The sequence below is a fragment of the Felis catus genome, chromosome B1 (assembly GCF_018350175.1).
Source record: "Felis catus isolate Fca126 chromosome B1, F.catus_Fca126_mat1.0, whole genome shotgun sequence".
In the NCBI taxonomy this organism is placed as follows: domain Eukaryota; kingdom Metazoa; phylum Chordata; class Mammalia; order Carnivora; family Felidae; genus Felis; species Felis catus.
The window spans coordinates 53,271,079-53,279,935 of NC_058371.1; the positions used below are offsets into that span (position 1 = coordinate 53,271,079).

At 35.1% G+C, this 8,857-nt stretch overlaps 1 non-coding gene across 1 annotated transcript; it reads right to left on the bottom strand.

Annotated features, from left to right (window-relative positions):
* Positions 1 to 428: 428 nt before the first annotated feature.
* Positions 429 to 592, bottom strand: LOC111560361. Its single transcript, XR_002742106.1, has one exon. It is a non-coding gene; the product is annotated as a U1 spliceosomal RNA (small nuclear RNA).
* Positions 593 to 8,857: the final 8,265 nt, after the last annotated feature.

Consider the following 8,857-nt stretch of genomic DNA (forward strand, 5'->3'; position numbering starts at 1 on the left):
AATTTATTTCAAGACAGAAGTTTTATGGAGATTTTATCCACTCCTTTTCCCTTACCATTTCATGGGTTTGGTTTTTTTGCCCTATAGAAGGTTGTAGTTGAATCAGTGACATTTTTGTTTTAGTTGTGATACAGGACTCAACTTCTGTTGACAGTGCTTCCTATTGGCTTTCTAAGGTGGTTAAACATAAAACAGCAGAATTTCCAAAATCTTTTTTATGTGCAAACCACTGTATTTTGATATTGAATGATATTGAATTGATTTCCTGAAATATTTTTAGATAGAAGTCTTTCAGCTTTTAACAGTATTGTCATAGATTGAGAAGAAAAAGAAAAAAAAAATCACATGGGTCAACCCCTTTTGTTTTTTTTTTAACGTTTGTTTATTTATTTATTTATTTATTTGTTTATTTATTTATTTATTTTTAATAGGGGAAAGCACGAACTCAGTCCCCCACTACCACAAATTATGCAGTCGAGTTACCCACATTTGGGGAAATCGCAGGGGTCAGCACATCCGGAGTGCAATGGATAAGCCTTGTCCTGGGAAAACCACCTCCGTGATCATGGTATCTCCCCTGCCAGGTAAGTATGTTTATTTATTTTCAGGAGAGAGCACAGGGGAGGGGCAGAGAGAGAGGGAGACACGGAATCTGAAGCAGGCTCCAGGCTCTGAGCTATCCACACAGAGCCTGATTGGGGCTTAAACCCACGAACTGTGGGAGGATGACCTGAGCCCATGACCTAAGCTGAAATTGGACACTCAACCAACTGAGCCACCTAGGAGCCCCTAAGATGGGTCAATTCTACCATGTCTTGGTCATCATAATGCTTCTTGGGCCAGTTTATGTTCTACTGAAGAGGCTTAATAATTCCCTTTGCCAAGCTTACATTTTCTGAGGTGTTGATTATCTATAAAGATAGGGGTTAAAAAATCAAACAGAGTAAAATCATAATAAGTTGAAATCATGTGTGCTCAGTGAAGGAGTGTATTAAATGGTAATATGTAAAGTCTAGCTTAATGATTAAGTTAACTAATCTTGCCACTGTTACAAAAGTAAAACCTCAACCTATTTATTTATTTAGCCTGCAGAAGGTCATGCCTTACTATTCTGCCTTAGTGATACATTTGGGATATCCACGGAAGTAAAGCATCAGTCACTCTGCAGTAGAGAAAGATTTCAAAGAAAAATTTTATTGGTATCAAGTAATATTACTTAGGGGGAAAAAAGTGTGTTCAAACAATTTCCAGCAACTCTAAAATCCTATGTAAGAAGTTTCTTTTCTGTTGGAATCATAGAGCTTTAATATACCAGTGGGCATTGTCTAGTTGTAAGTGTAAGATATATTAAGCAATAATATAAGCAGTTATATGTTTCATGGGCAAAATGCATTTTCAATCATTATAGATTATTGGCTATTCAAGGGCACTTTGCATATGTGGAAATAAACCCTTTGATATGTTTTCAAAAAACTCTTGTTTCTCTTTTTCCTTCCTCATAATCCAGATTAATTAATTACCTAAAAATAATGTATCTGAAATAAAGGTAGAGAAACAAAGGTGCATGAATTACCTCTCCTACAATATATTGGTGGTACATATTGAGATACTGGTTATTGAGAAGTAAAGGATTTTTCTGCTTCAAATTTTATTGTGATTCAAGAGTTTATCTAAGTTCTTCTGATTTAAATCTGAAGATAATTGGTGATTTTTTGCTTTAGATCTCAAACTGTAGCAGTATTACCAAATATCTGATCATCTGTTGCCAGCTGTATTCTAGAGGGTAGAATTCCATAAGGGAGGATCTTTGACTCCTCTCTGTGTTGATAGTTAGCACTCTAGAAGAGATTGTGGACTAGGATTCTGGAAAGGATACAATTTGAAGCATCTCAGAAGAGTCCTCACTAACTTGGAATGTCACTTAGGCTGCTGTGGATAAGGGCCACATGGTCTGACAAAAATAATCTCAGAGATGGAGTGAGATCTGGTTTATTTTCCGAAATGGGGTCACTTTTGAGGTCTACGCCCAAAAATGATATAAGCAAGGAACATTAAATGGAGCGTAAGGCTTGCTACCCCAGAACAATGAACTGTGGGATGTGGTTGGCGAAAGAAAATATTGACAAAACAATCTTGAACAAACACAAAAAAGTTCAGTCAGAAAACATAGAAAATATTTGGAAATTTTAATTTTACACAATAGTTGCTTGAACTTGTATATTTTTATTGCTTTCTAGAGTGATTAAAATGAACAGAAAGTGTATATATACATAATTTATATTTATATTTGTTACGATGTTGATACCTCAACTAAAATCAATTTATAAGTTTACCATTTGTAGAAACTTAGAACAAGCCATTTATTTATTTTTAATATTAAAATTTTTTTAAAATATTTATTTATTTTTGAGGGAGACAGAGAGAGACAGAGCATGAGCAGGAGAGGGGCAGAGAGAGAGGGAGACACAGAATCTGAAGCAGGCTCCAGGCTCTGAGGTGTCAGCCCAGAGCCCAACATGGGGCTTGAACTCACAGAGTGTGAGATCATGATCTGAGCCCAAGTCGGTTGCTCAACCAACTGAGCCACCCAGGCACCCCTATTTTTAATCTTTTAATGTAATAACCGCTAACAAAAGAGATTGAAAAAATAATCTATCTGAAGTATCTGTATGTTTATACCCAAATAATTACTATAAACCAGATTTTTGAAAATAATTTTACCAATGCAGTGCATATATTAAAGAGTCAGAATAATACTGTTTTATCTGTTAATGTGTTAATGTTTCTCACTAACATTCCTTGTTAACTGGCTATATTTTAGAGAAATGATTTTGACAAGAAATTAATTAGCTTTAAACTTGACAGTTTGAAATAAAAAAAATTTTTTTGATATTCCAAGGTGAATTCTAATCATTCAAAGAAATTAAATCAGGTCTAAATTTCTCCCTTAATATTTGGCACCTTGTTATTTTTACTCTAAGTCTTAGAATATATGTTGTAAAAAAAAGACACTCAAGTCAAATAATAGGTTGAGCCTTGGCTCTGCCACATAAATACTGTTTAAAATTTTTTAAATTAATTATTGTTTAAAATTTTAATAATATCTGTCTCAAAAAGACTTCAAAAGATTCAATTAAATATTGTATTTTAAATGCCTAGAAAACAGCTTGGTACATAGGCACAAGTTTTTATTTAATATTCCTCAAAGGTATTTATTTTTTTTACATTTATTTTTGAGAGACAGAGTGAGACAGTGCATGAGTTGGTGAGGGGCAGAGAGAGGAGAGACAGAATCTGAAGCAGGCTCTACATTCTGAGCTGTCAGCACAGAGCCCGACGAGGGGCTTGAGCCCATGAACCACGAGATCGTGACCTGAGCTGAACTTGGATGCTCAACTGACTGAGCCACCCAGGCGCCCACCTCAAAGGTATTATTGCATATTAAACTATGTTCCTAAGAAATCCCCTATCTTTTTGTCTCCCTATTCCCATCCACTTTTCACTCATTCATCTATTCACTTGTTTTTTCAAAAATTATTTCTTGAACAATATTTGAAGCTCTAAGCATATAATAATGAGTGATAAATACAAGTGTGAGCCTGTAATAGGTCCAGTTTGACCTATTGTGATTTGAGATGGGGGCAAAAGGCTGTGAAGGGAATAGTTCAGGGCAAGGGCAATAAACAAATGCCAAAGATTTGAGGCAGGAACATGACAATGTAAATGGAGATGCCATGGAATGTAGTGTAGCTAGAGCAAAGTGAGTGTGTAATAGGACAACAGGGAGTTGGGACCGTGCCATTTAGGGCTCATAATCCTTTAGCAAATACCTACTCAGTACATATTATTGTACTTGTCAGACACTGGGTATGAGGTGGGCTCTAACTGGGTATGAGATGATGACAAGAAAATTTGTAATGATCATAGAAAGCAATAGGTGCTTTGACAGAGGTATTAATGAATGAAAGGAAAGTATATCCATGGGGGAATATTTCACAGATTGAAAAAGTGACTTAAATTGACACTTAAAGAAAGAATGAAAATTATTCAGGTGAACCGATTGAAAGAAGGGCTGCACAAAGGGGGAGTAAATAGGAATCTCCCTTTTGAAATCAAGGATTATTGAGTCGAACAATACAGTTTGGCTCAGGACACAGAGGAGTTCTTCAGACACTTTTTGACTCAAGGATACTGTCAACAATAGTAACAAAGATACGTAGGAAATTATAAAATATGTGAAAATTAAACAACACAAAACTAAATAACCATCGACTTAAAAATAATCCTAAAAAAAGGAGAAAATGCCTTGAGATGAATGACAATGAAAATCCAGCAATGCCAAAACATATGAGCTTTAGCGAAAGCTGTGCCTAGAGGTATATTTACAGCTATAAACTTGAATATTAAAAAGGAAGATCTCAAATCAATAATAGCCCAATTTTAAAAATTAAAAAAAAGGTCAAACACAAAGAAGGCAGTAAAATCAGATGATGTAGATTAGAATGGTCATACATTAAATAGAAAATAGACAAGTAATAGAGAAAATCAATAAACCAAATTTAATTCTTTTTAAAGATTAAAAAAGACAAACCTTTAGCTACTGACTTAAGACAGAAGGAGAGAGAACGTAAAGAAATGAGGGTGGGATATTACTACCAAACTTGAAGAAAAAGGGTTACAGGAGGATACAGTGAACAATTGTATGCCAATATAATAGATAACCAAGAAAAAAATAGACAAACTTTGAGAAAGAATAAACTGCCAAAGCCAACTCAAGAAGGAATAAAAAATATAGATAGTCCAATAACCAGTAAAATCATTGAATTAATGATTTAAAAATTCCTACAATAAAAGGGACTAGATATCTTCACCAGCAAATTTTAACAAACAAATTTTAATTAATCTTTAACACTCAAAGATAAATAATAATCTTTAACAAGCTCTTTCAAAAACTGTAAAGGGATGAAATATTGCTAATTTATTCTATGAGGTCAGTATTATTCTATGAGGTATCTAATTTTGATACCAAAATCAGACAAAAGTCAACACAAAACAGAAAGGTACAGCCAATATCCCCTGTAAAAAAAAAAAAAAAAAAAAAGCAAACATCTCAACAAAATACCAGGAACCCAAATCCAGCAACATATACAAATTTACCATATGCATACCACCATTACCAAGTAGGGTTTAACTGGTAATACAATTGATAAATTCTCTCATTTTTTGTTGATTTAGGAATTTCATTTCTCTTTGAATTTTAAAGAATACTTTTACTGGATATAGGATACTTTGTTGATAAACTTTTTCTTTCAGGACTTTGTATCATCTCACAACCTACAAAACTTCCAGCCCTCCAGGGTTTCTGATGAGGATTCAGGTCTTACTTTTATTGAGGATTTCTTGTACATTATGAGTCACCTCTGTTGCTCGTTTGAAGGTTTTCTTTTTGACTCTCAATGGTTTGATTACATTGTGTCTAAGTATAGATAACTTTAGATTTATCCTATTTGGAGTTTATTGAGCTGCTTGAGTGGGTAGATTCATGTTTTCATCAAATTTGGTAAGTTTTCAGTGGTTATTTTTTTCAAATATTCATTTAATCCTTTTTTTCTCTCTTTACCTTCTTGCACTCTCATTATGTACATATTGATAATTTCTATGGTGCCTCGTGGGTCTTTGAGGATGTTGATTTTTATTAATTTATTTTTCTCTCTGCTCTTTAGACTAGATAATTTCAACTGACCTATATTAAACTTCACTGTTCTTCTTCTAAATGATAAAATATTTATTTCAGCTGTATTTTCCAATTGCAGAATTTTACTTTGTTCTCTACTATAATTTCTATCTCCTTATTGATAGTCTCTGGGAGATATTGTTCTCATATTTTTCTTTAGTTCTTTAGGCATAACTTCTTTTAGTTTTTTTAAAGTTTATTTATTTATTTTGAGAGAGAGAGAACTCGAGTGGGGGGCCAGGACAGAGAGAGAGAGAGAGAGAGAGAGAGAGAGAGATAGTCCTAAGCAGGCTCCATGCTCAATCTTTAATAAGTGGACCCTGATGTGGAGCTTGATCTCATGAACCATGAGATCATGACCTGAGCCCAATTCAAGAAATGGCGAGTTAATTGAATGAGCCACCCAGGTGCCCACTTCTTTTAGTTTTTTAAATATTTAAAATAGTTTATTTAAAATCTTTGTCTCTTAAACATAAATGCCTTCTCAGGGACAAATTCTTTGATTGCTTTCTTCACTTGCGCAGAAGCCTTTTTCTTTTTTTTTTTTTTTGCATATCTTTTTTTAAACTTTTAAAAAAAATTTAAATCCAAGTTAGTTAACATATAGTGTAATAATGATTTCAGGAACAGAATTTAGTGATTCATTAGTTACATATAACACCCAGTGCTCATCCCAACAAGTGTCCTCCTTAATGCTCCATACCCCTTTAGCCCTTCCCCACCATCCAACATCCCACCAGTAACCCTCAGTTTCTTCTCTGTTTTTAAGGGTCTCTAATGGTTTGTGTCCATCTCTATTTTTATCTTATTTTTGCTTCCCTTTCCCTATATTCATCTGTTTTTTCTTAAATTCCACATATGAATGAAATCACATGATATTTGTCTTTCTCTGACTTATTTCACTTAGCATGATACACTCTAGTTCCATCCATGTTGCTGCAAATGGCAAGATTTCATTCTTTTTGATCACCGAGGAGTGTTCCATTAAATGTATATATCATGTCTTCTTTATCCATTCATTAATCTATGGACATTTGGGCTCTTTCCATAGTTTGGCTATTGTTGATAGCGCTGCTATAAACATTGGGGTGCATGTGCCCTTTAGAATCAACATTTTTGTATCTTTTGGATAAATACCTAGTAGTGCAATTATTGCGTCATAGGGTAATTCTACTTTTAATTTTTTGAGGAGCCTCCATACTGTTTTCCATAGTGGATGCACCAGCTTGAATTTCCACCAGCAATTAAAAAGGGTTCCTTTATCTGCATTCTCTCCAACCTCTGCTGTCACCTGAGTTGTTATTGTTAGCCATTCTGATGGGGGTGAGGTGGTATCTCATTGTGGTTCTGATTTGTGTTTCCCTGATGATGAGGGATGCTAAGCATCTTTTCATGGGTCTTGTTAGCCATCTGAATGTCTTCTTTGGAAAGGTGTCTCTTTATGTCTTTTCCCCATTTCTTCACTGGATTGTTTTTTTGGGGTGTTGATTTTGATAAATTCTTTATAGACTTTGGATACTAACCCTTACCTGATGTGTCATTTGCAAATATCTTCTCCTATTCCATTGGTACCTTTTAGTTTTGTTGTTTCCTTTGCTGTGCAGAAACTTTTTATTTTGATGAGGTCCCAATAGTTAATTTTTGCTTTTGCTTCCCTTGTCTCCGGAGACATGTCAAGTAAGAAGTTACAGTAAATGAGGTCAAAGAGGTTGTTGTTTTCTCCTCGAGGATTTTAATGGCTTCTTGTCTCACATTTAGGTCTTTCATCCATTTTGAGTTTGTTTTTTGTGTGTGGTGTAAGAAAGTGGTCCAGGTTCATTTTTCTGCATGTCGCTGTCCAGTTTTCCCAGCACCACTTGATGAAGAGACTGTCTTTATTCCATTGGATATTCTTTCCTGCTTTGTCAAAGATTAGTTGGCCATCCATTTGTGGGTCCATTTCCGGGTTCTCTATTCTGTTCCGTTGATCTATGTGTCTGTTTTTGTGCCAGTACCGTACTGTCTTGGTGATTACAGCTTTGAATAGAGCTTGAAGTCTGTAAATGTGACACCACAGCTTTGGCTTTTTTTTTCAACATTACTTTGGCCTTTCGGGGTGTTTTGTGGTTCCATACAAATTTTAGAATTGCTTGTTCTAGCTTGGTGAAGAATGCTTGTATTATTTTGATGGGGATTGCATTGAATATGTAGATTGCTTTGGGTAGTATCAACATTTTAACAAGATTTGTTCTTCCAATCCATGAGCATGGAGTGTTTTTCCATTTCTTTGTGCCTTCTTCAATTTCTTTCATAAGCTTTCTATAGTTTTCAGCGTATAGATTTTTCATCTCTTTGGTTAGGTTTATTCCTAAGTATTTTACGGTTTTTGGTGCAATTGTAAATGGGATGGATTCCTTGACTTCTCTTTCTGCTGCTTCATTATTGGTGCATAGAAATGCAATCGATTTCTGTACATTGAAGTCATATCTGGTGACTTTGCTGAATTCATGTATCCATTCTATCAGTTTTTTGGTGGAGTCTTTTGGGTTTTCCACATAGAGTATCATGTCATCTGAAAAGAGTGAAAGTTTGACTTCCTCCTCGCTGATTAGGATACCTTTTATTTCTTTGTATTGTCTGATTGCTGAGGCTAGGACTTCTAACACTATGTTGCATAACAGTGGTGAGAGTGAACATCCCTGTTGTGTTCCTGACCTTAGGGGGAAAGCTCTCAGTTTTTCCTCATTGAGGATGCTATTAGCTGTGACCCTGAGGATTCTCTTACTGCACCAACTTCTATCTGTTAGCAATCATTTCAAGTACTTCACTTTTCATTTGTGCTTTAAAGATATTCATAATCATGGCTTTAAACACCACCTACCAGTGACAACTCTGTATTTGACATGTTTCTAACTTATGTAAACTTGATGCTATAACATCTGCCCTGCATACATATGCTAGAAACACCTTGTTCTGAGTCACATTGCCTTGGTTTCCTGCATTCCCTCATCACTCTCTTCTTTGAGAAGAATCCGTCTCCCAGGGGTACCCTTTCAAGGTGCCAACCAACAAATACAGTCTACAATCCCACCAGCCTCCTTTTTCAGACTCTCACACCCTAGGCCACTAGACACTTGCCCTGAT